This window comes from Athene cunicularia (genome assembly GCF_003259725.1).
Source record: "Athene cunicularia isolate RWA chromosome 4 unlocalized genomic scaffold, athCun1 chr4_part1, whole genome shotgun sequence".
NCBI classification, from domain to species: domain Eukaryota; kingdom Metazoa; phylum Chordata; class Aves; order Strigiformes; family Strigidae; genus Athene; species Athene cunicularia.
In genome coordinates, this window is record NW_020799098.1 from 9,102,060 (window position 1) to 9,119,937 (window position 17,878).

Consider the following 17,878-nt stretch of genomic DNA (forward strand, 5'->3'; position numbering starts at 1 on the left):
CATTTTAAAAAGCACAAACACCTTTAAATCCCCCTAAGGGGCCACAGACAATACAAATTCATATTACTCAGTTTAGCTCAATTTGAGAATCATCCTTCATGCCTACTGACACAAAAAAAGCTAAATAAAGGATGGCTCGGATCACTTCTACCTTCTTTTCCAGCAGCCTGCCGTGGACACTGAAGAACATACAGCCCATTCAAACAAAACCCCTATACCTCCTACCATGGGGGGAAAAAAAAAAAAAAGGAGAAACTGACAACCACGGAAAATAAGGTGTATTCAAGTAGCATACTGAGGAAAGAAAAACAAAAACAAGCTTTAACTTTTAAATAAAGTATTTCCTGTTCTCCTGGAGCCTCTGCACTTATGTTAGCTTAAATGGTCTGGTCATTTCAATCTACAGCTTGACAAGAGCCTTGCTTTAGTGACTGACATGCAGCTACAAACCACCCCCAGAATAACACATGTATCAGGATGGTAAATGCCATTAAAGTAAAATAGAAGGATGAGATGGAACAGGAAAATATTTCTGAACAGTTTAGTACCACAACTCATTAAGTGAAATTTTCCATTCTTTAAGCCAACTATTTTAAATTCCTCCTTATACATCTTATCACTTCTCTCACACAGCAGTTTCTCTAAATGAGCAGAATACAAAGGGTTCAGAAAAAAATCGGGCATCAAGCACACCTGTATTCAACTTAGTGTCTTGAGAAAGTTTTTGATATAAAATAAACATTTGGTTCTATCTGGAATTTCTTTTAGCACAGTAATAAACAGAGTTTTTACTACTGGTTATAAATTCTCTTTATGCCTGTATGGTATAGACCACTAGACTCAAGCAATTTTTAAACAATTATACTCTAAGCTTGCATTTCCAAAGTTATAATTAGATGAAACACTGACAGCTTTCATGACTGACATGGCACTCAGACTTGATTTATATTCCAAATTTCTCCTAGTAGTTATGGACATGCAAATCATTTTAATTTTTCAATTACAGACATGAATCTGAAATTATGTGAACTAGGCATAGTGAATCTATGACAATCACTTGCACACTCAAGACATGAATATTCAAAGTTACATCTTACAGACACATTGCAAAGTAGAGCAACAAGCTCCACTCAGTTATATATTCTCCTGTTTCATAATCTTATATAATTACCAGAGTTTATTGAATTTTTTCCTAAGTATATTTTCAAACTAGCAAAGGTTGACACAGATTTTTTTTGTGTGTGTGTGCTCTCACTGAATAGCATGTCAAATATGCCATTTGAGATTTTAAATTTTTAGCTTTACAGTTTAAATTATTAGCCTTCAAAAGCCTGCATGTGGATTTATAAGTGCTGTCTGAAGAATTCACTTGAGCAGCTTTAAAATACTGAGAAGGAGACAGCACAACATCTGTCCATGACAAGCTGCTGAAAACCAGGCACCAAGCCAAGCACTCCCCAAAGTTCCAGCCCAGCAAAATCAGACAATCTTGAACAGCTGTAAACAGTAAAGCAAGAACTGCTTTTAACATTAAATCAAAGAAATAAAATCTTGTGATAAGCATATAGCAGTTGCTCCTTGAAGTTTACCAAAGAAATGAGGCATGACTTATCTAGTCCATATCACTGTATTACAGCTTATTACTGTTTTACTGATGAAGATGTATTTGTGGGTTTTTAAACTACATTAGAATTAAGGTATGGGGAGGGTTTCATCACTTTGCAAAACTAAAGTGATCTTCCTCTGAAGAGTTCACTACGCAAAATCACAGGAGAAGTAGACAGAGCAAACATGTAGAGGGAAAAAGGACAAAAGTTAGACTTCAGGATGCTTTTGTCCATTAGCTTTGTATATCCCAAATCTTTCCAGGTTTCAGGTCTTTTGAGGGTTTGTTTTTCTCTTAAGGAAACAAGAGTAAAAGTTGTATTACAATGAAAACTACAGAGAGGAGTGAAAAAGGCTTGTAAGATCAGAGGTAAGCAGAGGTGCAGGGACATGAAACAAACAAAGGAAATTCTGAAAGTGGAGTTCTAAAAGGAAATTCTAAAAGATGCTTAACTCCTAGTGAAAGTAGAAGGAAAAAACCGAAGAAACAACAAAAATATCGTTGTTTTTATTATGTAAAAAGAAAGCCAGAATGTTTCAAGAGGAGAATGAAAGTATCACCTCCTTCAATACCAAAAAAACCCAAAAGTCTTTTTCTAGTAATAACAAGTACAAGTAAACTGGTTTTGAACATGTTGCATTGAAACCTAAAATCTCAAAACATAAATTCTTGAGCTACAAAATAAACTTTCAGTGAAATTTTACCTAAACATGCATAGTCCCGTGTTCTCAGTACCTCAGAATGGTGTTCCACTATCAGGTCTTTTCTTCTATATAATAATTTAACTAGATTTTTCTTCTCCTGCCAGAACACTGCCAAATATCATACGAGATCAAAGTCAAAGTAAAAAATAAATTTAAAAAAAAATAATCACACAATCTTCAAAAAAAAAAAATTTAAAAAAAAAAAAAATCACACGATCTTCAATTGCCTTCTCTTTTAATGTGTGATATCATATGTTAGACTGAATGGCAGTCAAGGGATGATACATGTGAAAGATCTAGAGTAAGCCCTTGGGGTACCTGAGGAGGTGCCACAGTGCAGTTGACTTTTCCATGCACTGTGGCCCTGTGTGTCAGGTGCATTGGTTGGCATCACATGAGATTTGAGAAAGGAATAGATATCACAGCCCAGCCAAACGGGAATGCAATGCAGAAGCCATCTGTGTGAACCTGATATTCAAAGCTCATGACGCAGGAAGTCTGCAAGATACAAACCTGACTGTGGAAGCAGCTCAGTGCCATGAGATCTGGGAAAAGCTGATGATGGAACTGAAGGAGACCTCTGCAAGGCTGGACAGTTGACAAGTGCAGTTGAACAGGTCTGGCAACATTAACTAAAACAACTGTGTAATAAGGTGGTACTTAGATACACATCTTGTCTTCCCATTTATTTCCTGGTGCTTTCATAGCACTGACAGAGCCCTGTAACCACTACTGCAGGAGGCTGCTACTGCTCTTGAACTGTGCTGCAGTAACAGGGTGAAGTGAGGTGTTCAAACCAGAGCTTCCAAAATACAAATGCCTAGTGACAGGCAACATGCTCAGGAGGAACCTGCACACAGTAATTACCTTCCCTGTCAGTCTAAAACAAGCCAAGCATAATCTCTCAAAACCTGTACAAGCTCACCAACTTTTTTATTTTTTGTTAGTATTACCTTTTATTTTTTAAGATTAAGTGGTATTTAGAAGGCTGCTTCGTTGTTGTTCTGAATATTCTTCCTTGGTTTTAATTTGGTCATGAAAGGGACGGTTTGTTATTGAAAACTTCATACATATTCTTGTCTTAGTATGTGAGTAAATGGTATAAATAAAGTTTAACTAGTTTTCAATTGAAATATAAAAGGAAGGGCTTATCTGAGCTGACTGACAGCTTGGAGGAAAGCAGAACTGCTAGTTTTATCAGAAGGACACAGGAGTGATGGGATGGAACTAAAATGGTGATTTCACATTAAAAATTAGATCTAATTTAACTCATGGCTGCCACGCAATGAAGTACTGGAGAATACTCTTCTGAATGCCATTCACCTTCAAGACAAACTATTTTTGTTGGGAGTGTCATGGGAAACAATACAGCCTTGAAGTGCCACAGTAAAAACAAAACTAGCATCCATAGACTTCCCCCTAATATAGCAGATATTGACAATTTTTTTCCATTAGTCTTCACAGGTTTGCACTGAAACTATTTTGTATCTTCTGTTGACCGAAGAACCAGGCCTATACCAACACTGAGAAATATCATTTAAGTTACAACACGCAGTGTTCAGTCCTGCTCAGAGTAATCACAAGTTATCATAATCATTTTAAAGACTTAATGAAAAGAAACCAGAATTCATACCACAAGCTTCTCTGGCAAAACAGGGCTTAAATGACACCTTTTCCCCTAATTGCAGCTACATGCAATGTGATACTTCAACTGTATCTGTAATGTACAAGATATGGTTGTTTGTCTTTTACATCTAATTAGAATTACATTAAATATATTTTTATAAGATGCTTTAGAGAGTTAGAACTAAATTATTAAAACACCATCCCAAAGCAACATGAAATAATTTAAATAAACTCAGCAAAACCAGTAATTATCACAAAACTCATCCAAGATTAAAAAAGGGGACTCTTCCTACAAGCCATCATGCTGCTGGATTTAGAAATTATGTATTAGGTTACAGGCACTGGCTGTAGGAGCAAGCAGAAACCACCAAAAACATCTGGAAGAGAAATTTCTCCATTAAAAACACACAGGTGTGCCACAGAATAACTAAGGATACTCAGAATAAACAAGTCTGCAATGTATACAAAGAGCTAATGCTCAGCCACCTTTCTATATGTTTACACATTATGAGAAAAATGCTGATAGGAACTTATGACTTGTGTATTTATCCATTACAAGACCTAAATTCTTGTCTTTATGTGAAACATGATGAACAACTATCAGCGTCTATCATCATGTCCCAGACTCCAAATCTCAGTACAAATCAATACATATTGGAGGTACTGCAAAGCAGTTCATTTAATTTTTTTGAAATGCTATTTAACAAAATTGCTTGAACAATGTGTGTGCCTTCTAGGAATTACTATAATGGTAATATCTTAATAACAGTATAGATGGTATGATACATGACTCTACAGAATCTTACTGTTTCAATGAAAAACACCCAAACCACAAAACTTCATAAATATTTGTAGCTAGATGAGGGAGGCGAGAAGGGCTAAGATTAAGTTCCTACTCAGATACTTGTTTATTTGAGGAAAATACACAAATCAATCAAGGTCTCTTTTATTCAAGAGATCAGACAGCAACTGCAGCATCCCCTTTACCCTGGACATTATTCAGGTGCTGTTTTCATAACCTGTGTTATGAAACAGAATAAATTCCCTCTCCCAGCTAACAGTACTACCGTGCTTGTACTCATAACTCACCTCTCCAGGATGTCCATTTCTTTCCCAACCTACCATTCACCTCAGGGCTATTACACTTTGCTCTGAACTTCCTGAATATTTTGAGAGAGAAAAAGCTTTAGGATCTTCACTCATAAATAGGGGAACAAGATATGCCTGGCATGTTAATTAATCCCGTAAGCAGGTCAGCTACAGCCAAGCTTTTTGATTACATAGCAGGAGAAAAAAAGAACCAAACAACCAGGAGTTCCCATCAGGGAGCAGCAGGGAGGAAAGCAAACAACACAAGCTGGGTATTACTGTCCTACTGCAGAGAGCTGACCTTTCAATATTAAACAAAACCTCCTACATATGCTCGAGTTCAGTGGCTCCAGCAGGAAAACAAAAAGAATGAAGGAAATAGTTTATGTGTCTGCTACAACAGCAAAGAGGGAAGCAGTGGAAAACAGCACCAAATAAGTATACACGGTCACAGTAACCAATCAGGATATTATTTTAAGTGACCATATGAATCTAAATGCAGAGGGAAAAAAGAAAATTACTTGGTACAGTCAATGAAAATACTTAATTAAGATAAAAATATGACAGCAGTCTGCTCAAACTGTTTTGTATCAGTGATGTACGGGAAGGCTGTGTAATACTGATGCTAGGCCAAAAGCATTTGCAAAAAGAAACACAGATTAAGAAGCAAAGTCTACTCAGTCTAAAATGGTACAGCAGAGAGAACTGAGGGAAAAATCAGGATGGTGGGACTACCCAAAAGACAATCAAGAAGCATGGTAAGCAAGAGCTAATGCAGAAAAACACTGCAAGGTACTGGACATAGGTTGAACTTTAACTGAAATGCTCAAGAAACTTTTTTCAGTGTAGTGAGCTTGTTCACTCACCCTCTTCACAGGACAGAAAAAGCTACAGAGAACTAGAGCAAGGACATCCTCTTCTTTTCGAGGTCCTCTCCAGCATTCACATTCAGCACAGTATCATCTCATTGCAGCTACACAACACTTCAAGATATATCTACTAAATCTGAGCTCTAGATCTTCCCAAGAGGCTGCCTATACCACCTCTTCATTAATGGTGCTCACATCTGCAGAAATCTTACCAGCAGACACCAGGGGTGGATCTTGCCTCACTGTTCCTGGGCCAGCCAAAGCCCTGGACTGGAAGGGGCTGGCTACCTACCACCTTGGCCATCTCTCTCAGCAGCTCAGAGCATGGGGCAGGTGTGCTGGCACCACGTTCTCTTGCAGAAAAGGTTCTCTCCAGCATTTCACTTACAATCAAGTATCAAGCACTTGAACAGCATCTTTTCAGTGAATTGAGCTGTTAAATAAATATAAGAGTAAAAAGAAAAATGCTGTAAGACAAGATGGGTTTTTTTAATACAGTGAAGTTTTCTCCTTATAGCTGAGTGTAGTGTGCCAAGTTTATTTTTAAAATGCCTTCAGGACTAAACCTCAGAAAATAGAGCTTTGCAGATGAGAGTACCCCTAGTTTCTTTAAAGGTACACACAACAAGCTATGTAGTATCAGGAGCCACAAACAGAAAAATCACAGAAGATAAAATTATTTTACTCTGGTAGAGAAATTGGATTGTTCAAAAAGACTAACACTGCTTTACACTACAGAGTACCTATCACACTATCTGCTAGTGTTCAGGGAACGTCAGGAATATTTCCATTATAATACTGATGTTTTCAATTTATCACAACTCTCCAGAGCAAGCTCAGAAAGCATCTCTCGCAGCAAGCAATCCTCCCCACCGCCCCCCCTCCCCAAAAAGGTTAAAACAGGAGTTCAGTTATGTTAAAGCAAGTGAAAGAAAAAATAACCTTCTCTGAAAAAGAAATATAATACTTGAAATGTAAAACAATTACAAGCAGTTCTAGAAGTAATAATTCTGAACTCAGAGATGAAGTCGGCATATTTATATCCACCTCCGGCAAAGCCAAGAGACAAGCAAATTGTTCTACAAACATCTCTAGCTTATTGCTAGCTGTGATGATTTCATGACAACTTATTGTAACTGTGTGATTTTAAAAAGCAGAGCACAAGCTACTCTGAAGCTGAGCTTTATTTTACAGTAATATTTACAGTATTTTCCAATTTCCAGCGTTCATAGTCACATCGTACCTGCAAGGGAAAACCTACCTGGCATGTGGACTTGATCAAAATGATCACATTTCAAGGTTCACTTTTAGGGTAGTGCTTCTGTTAAACATTCCCATTTTCTTACAGATATATATTTCTATGAAATTCAAACCCTTTAAACAATAACTAGGTTACTGTCACAGTACAAAACTCAACACACATCAGAATGACAATCAACTCCTGAATACTTTAGAGAACCTTAATAAAGAAATGAAGAGAAGTGGAAGCCTCAACACATTGACTTTGGAAACCTCTTATTTCGGATGGCCAACTTCCGATGTCTTTAAAAGGACTTTATTTCAAATCAAGATGAACACTTACACCTAGAGAATAGGATTTTTAAGAGAAAGCCAGACATGTAATATATTAATATACCTGAATTGTCACAATCCTTTGTAGTGTCCTTGCCTATTCACTGGACCAAATATTTTCTTTCCAGACCCTCTCACAGTTATAAATAAAAGCAAAACAGAAAAGCATTCAGAGATCTTCTCATTTCCCAATAAAACTGACCATTGACAGTTTTCAGAAGGCCAGTGACAAGGAATAAAGACTTTCAAGCCATGCAGTATATTGTCTTAGAATGATTCTAAATACTGTTTTATTAAATACTTTCAATGGAACCACGACACTTTCTGTTTTCCTGAGGTCATAGTAATGTCAAGGACTTCAGTAAGTACTTTGAGTCTGGCAAATTTTACCAGCCTGCTTCCTAAAATGAAGGTCAATTTTTTGTACCTAGCTCTTATTCAATATTCAAGCCACTGCACGCATTAAAAAGGTAACCATAAAAATGGTCTCAGATGTAATGAAAAATATCATATGGTACGGCGTTACTGTGAAGAGATTGCTGTAACTAATTTCAGTGTGTATGTTCCACAGAAAGTTTAATGTTCATAGAATTCATCATGAGATATGAACAAGAAATTCCAAGACAAGAGCTTTTCTTATTGAACAAGACATTAAGATTTTAGCCAGAGAAAGTTTTTTCATCAGTCAACCCACAGAGGAGAAGGTTAGATCACTAGTCAATTTATAAGAGTAACTACTGAGCAAGACCGGGTTAAGAGAAACATGTTACAGTCTCAGCTCAGCTTTTAACGAGCCCTTTATCCTCCATTTCAATTTTCCACTGGAGATTAGGTTTATCTTCACCTGTAGATATGAAAGCTCGAGGAGACATACGGCATAGATTTTTAATCAATAAGATACAATTTAAAACTTAATTCCTCCAAAGTACATTAAGAAAGCACAAAATAAAGGGATTCAGTTCTTCAAATCTAATTGCATGCATCTCTACTCCAAACTCAAGTCTCAATACACAAAATAGAATTTTATAAAAAGATCGCTGACTTCTCTCTTACCTAACAAGCAGAGCCTACTAAATCAGACCACTAACTAAGGAAAAAGAAGAATAAAGAACTACTTCATTCTTCTTTGAGGCACGCACAAAACCAATTATGCCAGCAGGCTAACATCAGCACTGAAAAAGACCATTCAACTTCAGGTATTTTGTATACCTGCTTATTTCTACTGCGGAGTCATCTTTAAAAATGAGGTGGTTTACATATTCATTTCTCTTCAAAAAGATAAATCTTCCATTTAAAAAAATATTATGAGCAGTTTATATCAATAATAACAATTCTTTAATCCTCTGAATCCTTAACACAAAGGTAGCACAAGGCTTCAGTGGTGACAAGGAAGACAAAGCCAGATCAAGACAGACACTGAACCACACATTCTAAAATGCAAAGAAAAGCATAAGATAATGCCTCGTATCACCTCCTCCCAAGCATCAGAGTTTAAACGCTTGTAAGAGTAATGGTGGAAGTCAGAAAAATACTTGAAGAAACCACAGGAAATACTCAAAGTATATGATTTCTGACCAAAGCTTAAATACTATTATGGCTATAATGCAATTCACGTTTATTTTAGAAGTTGTTCCTGAAGTCTTTATGAACAACTACATTAACCAGATATGAATGAAAGATGGAAAAAGTACAGGTATGAACACTATACCACAACATGTGAATTCCCTTTCAGGCCATTACAACTCCTGCACTACCCTCCTACAACTGTTTGAGACTGGGCAAGAGTTTCTTTATGAAATTCCCGAACACATCCAACAGACAGCTTCAAGATTCTAAAAGTGTCATTTTTGTTCAATCTGTTGCGTTGTACTTTTCTTGCAGCACTGAAGTATTAGCCAACTTTGCAAATTTTTCCAGGGTGTTGTGTTTTGTTTAGGTTTATGTTTTACTTCAGGGTTGGTTTTTTTTTTTTGTCATAGCTATGTTGTTTCTTAATATTTAAAAAACAAAGTATATGAAGAGCTAAAACGAGAATGAGAAAAACACCCTTCTGATGATGCAGTATACTGATGATAACCAGATCTGCAGTATACTAGGGGCTATGTCAAATTTTCACTGGAGACAACTCCACAATTAAAATGTTTGTCTCCTGTGTCTCAGTCTTACAGAGCTTGTTTTTCCCTAAACAGCTCCAGCTGATGAAGCTTTATACTATTCATGCTACAGAACCCTAAAGAAAACCCTGGTCACTGTAACAGTCATGATAAATCCAATACAGAATCTGACATAACAAATAATCTCATAGACCATCATTTTGTACTTAAAGCTTCCCAAAATTATACTAATCATGAAAGTACAATTTGTTTATAACAGTCAAAGATGGAATAAATATGAAATCCTCATTCCTCTTGCTGCAAAGCTGCTTACTGAAGTTATAATGTGCATCATTCAAATTTCCAACTTGGTGTTTGTTCAAACATCACATTTGCTGTTTCTAAATGCAGTCTGCTTGTCTGAAATTTTTAACCAAGATACAAAAATCAATGTTATATAAAGCACTCTTTCCTGATACTGATGATGCATAATATGAGTCACCACTTCAAAGCCTCCAACACACCACACAAACCATGTTCTTTTAAGTTGCAAATAAACCCTACAGTGGTTTCTCCTGTCTTGCTTCTAACCAAGCATCCTCAGTTCCCAACAGCAAATTGTAACTTTGCTAGTCAGGAGAAAATAAGCTCTACAAGCAGAAATGAAAGTTTCTAAACAATACATACATTTTCTTTAACTCAAAACGCAAATATTTCCCAGACCTGTTACTTTTTAAGCTTTTCAAAAAAGGCTAGAAAAAAAACAAGCCACCAATTAAATGTTAATATTGTATCGTCATTAATTTTTTTTCAAGATTTTCATCATGAATTTGTGGTGTGGTTCCATGATCTGTAACACAAGCGGGGGTGGGGGACGACGACAACGATACCCAAAAAAAAGAGAAAGGTTCAAAGTATCTAAAAGTTTAGGCACACAGGTTACAGTCTGCCAGCCGGCTTACAGCAACTGCTGTGCACACTCTTCACCAGTGGCAAACGGCAGGCAATCAGAGTTAAGGATTCACTCAAAAGAAGAGGGTTATGCTAAAGTAACTTCACTATTGCAAGAATTACTAGACGTCTGATGACATGCAATAACCTGTTGGTATTACTTGGCCACAAAAAAAGAAAGAGGGGAAACCCTCTTATTTGAACAGGAAAAAAAAAGCTATTTTTGATCAGGAAATGATCATTCCTTTTTGGCTGGTGACAACATCAATGAGAAATTCTCTCTCACTGGGTTTCAAGCACTGGCACACCCCATTCACCTGGGCTGTACACACACCTGCACATGATGTTTACTAGTGTCCAGCCAGACATCTCCTTCAGCCCAGGCAACAGATGATGGAAATGTGGGCCATAAAGAGCCCAGCACTGAGGGCACTGCCGCAACAGTCCAGTTAGGTACCCACCGAGATTCGTGTGTTTTCTTCACTTAACACTGACAAGAACTCCTTAAAAAAAAGTTTCCTAAAAGTCATACTGCCCACCTTTCCAAAAAATCACCACTAAACAGTGAATACTACCAAGGCTCTTAATTTTCTTGTTAACTTACCAGCTTAAGCTTCTTCAAAAATATGGACTCTGAAAACATACACTGGAAGGAGCTCAAGTACTGTAGCATGACATCTGATGGTAGTCTAACTGCTCTAGTTCAACAGAAATCAAGAGTTCAACAACTATATTACACGTGCAGATGTAAATTAAAAGGCTTATTAGCTAAAAGTAAAGCTTGGAAAAATCTCCCAGTAGATAATCCACTTCAAGTATACATCAGCATTTCTAGGTACTACTTTGTTATTACAACACTAACAATGTAGTCAATATATGGGTATAGATATATGTGTACACCTGCACAGACACACACATGAATTTATAAACAAATACACCCAAGAAAGTCACAAAAGAAAGGCAACACTTTGGATGGTATTTCCAAACAACAAGAAAGTGAAAGGATGGACAGACTAACTGCAACAACCCTGCCAGTGGAAAAATCAGACAGATGCCATGGATCATCCCAAACCCTCAGAACTAAGAGATACAGCACAAACAATAGATGATGCTCCACCAGAAAATAATGGAATTTCCTTTACTAGAGAACTATTTATGTCATCTTTTGCCATAAGGACTAGTGTGCACAAAGCACATCTGTATGTCTAAGGACTTGGAACAGAGAAGCAGCACTAGTGAGGGGCTCACAACTGTCTGAATTAATTCTTCCCCAGGGTTCATTTTAGAAGAAAAAGTATATACTAACAAACACCCAAATAAAAAATTTTCTAAAACATTTTTATCTTTTTCCTTCTTTAAGAGGAATGCTTCAAACAGGAACAAGGTCACTATTCCTCTTTTGCTTTCCAGTGTCACAATCCATAAGGTCTTGCTTTGTACCACTGAAGCAAAAAATGTTATCTACGTATACTGGATTATCTCTGATGAATACTGATGGTGCTGTATGCTGTAGAAGTAGATTTATTCGTGTTTCTACTTAGTCTATTCTGAAAATTTACCAATTTCTCAGCTGTGTTCACATAATTTCTGGTAAGGCCATACTGAAAGCCATGTGAAATTCTAGGCTATTAAAAGAAATTGTTTCTTCAAGAAAGTGCTGTTTCGTGATGAAATACACTGTTGTTAACTAGTGTTAATAATTTAATTTGTAATTTACAAGTATGAAATGCAAGGGTGGCTTTTTGGTCAAATATTATAATTTTTTCACATCCAACCTTCTATTGCAGTTGAGCCAAAACCAGTGAAAAAACAGCAAGAGTTAGTACGTATCACAGCTGAGTTCTGACAACAGTGTTAGCACCTTGTGAATAAAGCATGCTATCAGTTATGCAAAAGTAACCCCATCAAAAATAACAAGTTATGAATATATATAAAATTGCTGTCAATGGTAGTAATGGCAGTACTCAAGTACTTATCTTCAGTATGTTAACTGCATTGAATTTTACAAGATCCTGATACTTCTAGCCATAAAATATTTTTAGGGGGTTGTTGAGTTTTGGGCATTTGGGGGTTTTGTGGGGGTTTGTTTGGGTTGGGGTTTTTTGCCTTTTTTTTTTTTTTTAAACTAAGACTTAAGCAGACATTATAATCTTTTCTTGTAATCAGAGCACAGGTGGAAAGCTAACTGATATGCCTAACATGCCTGTTGGCATTCTAATGTGAATTTATAATTTCAAAATTAGTAGCAGGTTAAGGAACTTTCCTGCTCATTATCTTTTCACATGGTTTCTTCCTCAACCCCCACCCCCTTCTTTTCACTCTGCAACTTCCAATTCCAGCATAGTTCAACTGCAACATCACTAGAGACGTGTTTTTATCTTCCCCGCACTTCACAAGGAAAATAAAGCATTATGATTAACATGAGAGACCCTGATACTGCCTTAGAAACAGAAATTCTGAAGATGTTTGAAGATACAATATGTGAACTAAAAAATCCCTTAGTAACTCTCCAACACTTCTCCACATAGAAAAAAGACCAACTCATTTTTCTATCCTGAACGACATGAGTGCTAACCAATATAATATCCTCTAACTTGCTGATACAAGAGTTCAGCTTCCTTCCACTAGGAAGCAGTGTTAAACCAACGAATAAATGGTTGGGATGAAATGACCTAGCTCTAGACTAGATTCAGAGAAATGGGCATTACTCATCTCAGTGTTGCAACCCAGCAAAAGTAATATCATTCATCATCTAAAATGACCAGTGTCATACAAAGCACTGAACTCAAGTTCCTTGGTATACAAGAAGGAATCTGTGAGATTGCTAATTAACTGACCTCTTACTCACTAAAGAACAGGAAATGAAGTCTAGAAGGGGCAGACCTCAGTCTATACAGTCCATCAGCATTTAGAATTTGGTACTACAGATCAAACTGAGAAAGCCATATGTAGACTTAAATAAACTACATACAGTAGCATATTACGGATTCAAAATTCCAAGTTACAGAATTTAGCATTGTTACACTTTTTTAGAAGTTAGACTGTATCAGAAAAGCTACTCCAGAACTACACTGTAGTACTGACTTAACCTAAGTTAAAAAAAAAGGACAATGGACAATGCAATCAACTCGTATGAACATTACTTACTGGTTTTATTAACTTAGTTCCTGCATGGATTATTTTTTAGAATACGTGGGTAGTTTCTCATCCGCACTAAATTCAACCTAAATTATTACTGCTCCTAAAATTAGTATAAACTAGGACAAAAACTGCCCACTCAGAATAAGTTAGTACAACCTTGGTAAAGTAAGTAAAAAATTCAGTACATATTAAAATGGAAATGATACTGCATTAACCTCAAGGAATATCTGGAGCCAGAATTAAAGTTTACCCTGTACAACTAACCTTCTTAAGGTTCAGTCTACTTCTCTCTCAAAATACAAAACTTCCCCACACAACTACTTCCCCTTGCCTTCCCTACAAATCCCATATTTATTCACAGTGATGACAACAAGAAAACAAAAGAATATAACATTTGCTTGTAGCATACTATTTAACAAGCGTCTCAGACCTGCTCTGTCGTGATGTATTAAATAAGTGTTCTATTTTACCTTTTGAGAAAGTATGAAAAACAGGGTTTTTTAATTAACGTGTTAATAAATAACAACTAATTCCCCTGAAAGCCATCACGTTTTTTAAAACAATAGATTATAATACTGCATGTGTCACATTATAACCTAAATGATAGTAACACAAGGTTATTATAGCACACCACATTTTTCTGCTGTCTACTGTTGGTACCAGGGTTTGGCAGAACATATGCTCTAAAAAGTTGCTGTTTCAAACTTGTATCCATGGAGGAAAGAAATCAAAGTTCAGCAGCTCTCAAGTTCTAAAACCATACAGATCAATGTTGTTTTGGTATGATTCTGTCAAACATCCTCTCTAGAGATAGCATGAGAAGTGTGGCTGTGACCCTACCCACCATTTCCTTTCCTGCCCACAGCTGTATGTGTGCAATGTGGCACTCAAGGTTCAGGACCAACTATTGCTTATTCCCCTACTCCCCCCAATAGGTCTATAGTTGGCATGTACGTCTTCCCAGAAGTTTCATTTTAAAAAAAAAAAAATTAAGAAAACAATGCAAAAAGATCCAAGTGTTTTCAGATTAAGCAGTTTACAGGCACAGATATTCTGCCATTTCTAATCCTTTTTAACACAAGAAATCTGCTGAGCAGGACACACATGTTGAAGTCAAGGTACATACATTTCCTAGTGCTGTCACCCACTGACAGCTTTAAAAATTACCTCCACAGCTCTGAATGAAACCATCATTCCCCACCCCACCCCCATCCGGCAGTGATTAACATGTTGTCAACAGCTAAACACAAAAGACATACAATATTTAGCTAAGGACATCAGCAAAATCTTCCATAAAACATCCCATCCAAGCTTTCTTGCTCCAGAACGGACCTCTCATGAATCACAAAGTATGCTACGGAGCCAGAGCACACCAGCAATCAGAGGTTTCAACAAGCTGGTGAGACATGATACCTCCTCCTCCAGCAACAGAGCAGATGGAAATCACATCTCATGCATCCATGGCAGCACACACATACAGGGTTTCTCAAAGGCAGGGTCCCTCCCTGGGAAGCATGGCCTTCACATGCAGAAACTCTGCAGAGGAACCCATATCCCAGTGGCAACCAAGGAAAAAGGCTTAGGGAAGAAGCCACACACCCCAGGCTCATGGGGCTTTGCAGAACTCTGAACCACACAGTCACACCCACAAAGAGCTTCCCATATCAAATGACAGCCATGGCTGTAGATTCCTGGTTTGGGGAATAGCTTTTCCACCACATCACTTCTTGCCATGAACACCAACTTCTACAAATGTGAGAAATCATACTGCAGGATAAATAACCAACATATGCAAGTATTCCCTCTTTCCTCACACTCTCTTCACCTTGAACAAAGCTCAAAGTGAGCAGAACTTAGAAACCACTAAGTGTAAATAAAAAGAAAATACAAAACATTTGACTCAAAAATAGCACAAACTGAAATAGAAGAAACATCTGATAACCAAGCAGTGATTTTTCCCAGCTTGGACTTGAGAAGACATGTCTTATGGATCACCTAAACAGTGAAAGTCAAGTAAAAGACACAAGTTAGCCAAAGGCATTACATCAGCACACATAAATTAAAGTACATTTAACTCTTGTCAGGACATTCCCTCCAGGAAGATCAACCTGAAAATCAAAGGAAGGCCATCTTCTCTGCAAATGGGCATAATGCACTTTAATTTACAGGCATTTATTTCTCATCTGTAGTTAATTTTATCAACTCTCCTGAATGTGACTGGATAAGCAATCCCTCAAATATACTAGATGGTATAAAAGACTGACCACTAACATCTCAAAAAAACTACCTAATAATTGCCAAAACTGCAGAAGATGTAAAAATACTAGATTTGAATAGAAATTTCAGAACTTTTTTCTTCCAGGAAGAACAGCATTAAAAACCTCTGTAAGGGATAATGCAGCATCCTCCTCAAACACTAGCAAGCAGGACATCACCTGCTGGTAGCTCCATGTGGAGTCTCTCTCCACTGGCTTTTGTTACACGTTATTCAAGAACTCCTTTCCCCCTAGAAGCCCCACCCCACACCCTTTGCAGCAGTGCAAAAATGCAGATGAACAACTGATACAAGACAAGCCTACAGTGTACCATATGGTGCATATTTCTAACACAAACAGATTTGAAAATAAAGTTTAACCATGGCCTCTTGGAGTATTCACATGTTTCAGTTTTATAAAACACAACTTACCTGGACTTATTTATTTCCCTTTAGGCAGCAGAATTATGACAATATATTTTTCTCTAACTAGTACAGAAGGCGTACCATCTTCTAGACTACTTGATTCAGTATGAACATACCAAAACTACCGCTTGTCTAAGAATAACACAGTGTCCTTGGTGCTTTCAGCCTTAAGCCAACTCACATTGGTTTTAAAATCAGTTTATCCCTGACAGTTCTGCACCATCTTTAGGTAAAGATAATTTCAGTGAGATGTCATGCCCTCCCCTTCATACATTTGAATCATATCACACATTTTTTAAGAAGTTAAATTCTAATACAGCTGACCAGAAGCAATCAAATGAAGTCCACACTGAGATTCCTATTATTATCCTGACATTTGAAGTACAGAACTGAATAAACACACCTAAAAAAGTCAAACAATAGATTTTATTAAGTTGCAGATAGCACTACAGTTACTTTGTTTTATGCTTCAGCATACTTCAGAGATCACACAGAAATTTCACATAATCTCAACTGATGCCTTATGCACATGCTTTAATAAAGAATAAAGTTTAACAAAGTTAATTCAGTGATGACATTAAGATTAAGAACTAAAGTATTTATTAGTTACCTAACCTACCTGTAAAGAAAAAATATCCCCATCCTTGCTCCATAATGCTATCTCCATAAGCAAAACTCAGAACAGCAGAATTCTGTAGGCTACCCTTGCTAACTTTCAATACATACGTTACCTTTCAACAAGCATATAACAGGTCTATTTCTGTTCTGCTGATTCCAAGATTTCTCTTGCAGAAGTCTGTCAAATGTATCAAACACTGAAAGCACAGAACATGCAATAGCAGAAAAAATTGGAAAGTTCAAAACCTTTACAAGAAAACATTTTAGATAGTGTCAAGACTTATTTCAGAACTGAAGATTTATTTAAAGGCTTTAAGCCACTGCTGAACAAAGCAAAGGATACTCTTCACAACAGGAAAACGGTAGGTAATAGTTATTGCAAATGAACAGCTGCATCTTTCCGCAAGACTTGGGTTTCATCATTCAGTCGCATTATGTGCTGGTTTGCAGTGTCACTGATGACAGCGGAAAGTTAGGACTAAGGTTGTCCATAAAGAATGCAGGTTCTGTGCAGTTATTTCAAGTAATCTTTTGCAAAAAGCATTCCTTTGAAGAACCATTCACTGATTCAATTTTGTCAGCTGATTCATGCCAAGCATGGACAACCCTCCAAGAGATGGCTACGCAGCATCAGTGCACCTTGCCATGTGAACAGCACTTCTGCAGCTCAGAACTCAATGTGGTTTAGTTTCCTGACTTACTTTCAGGATACAGTTCTCTAGTGTCAAATGAGAGACAAACTCCACACTGAACCTCTCTTTGCAGCTATGAACGGACTTTTAAATAGTTACCAAATTTATTCTGCCACAGCCAGTGAGACAACAGCTCTAACTCCTCACAGCAGTCACACCTTTTTTTTTAAAAATCATTACTACACTGTAAATACAAGAAATAGGTTGCATGAGCAACATTAAAAAAGAGCAAGAGAT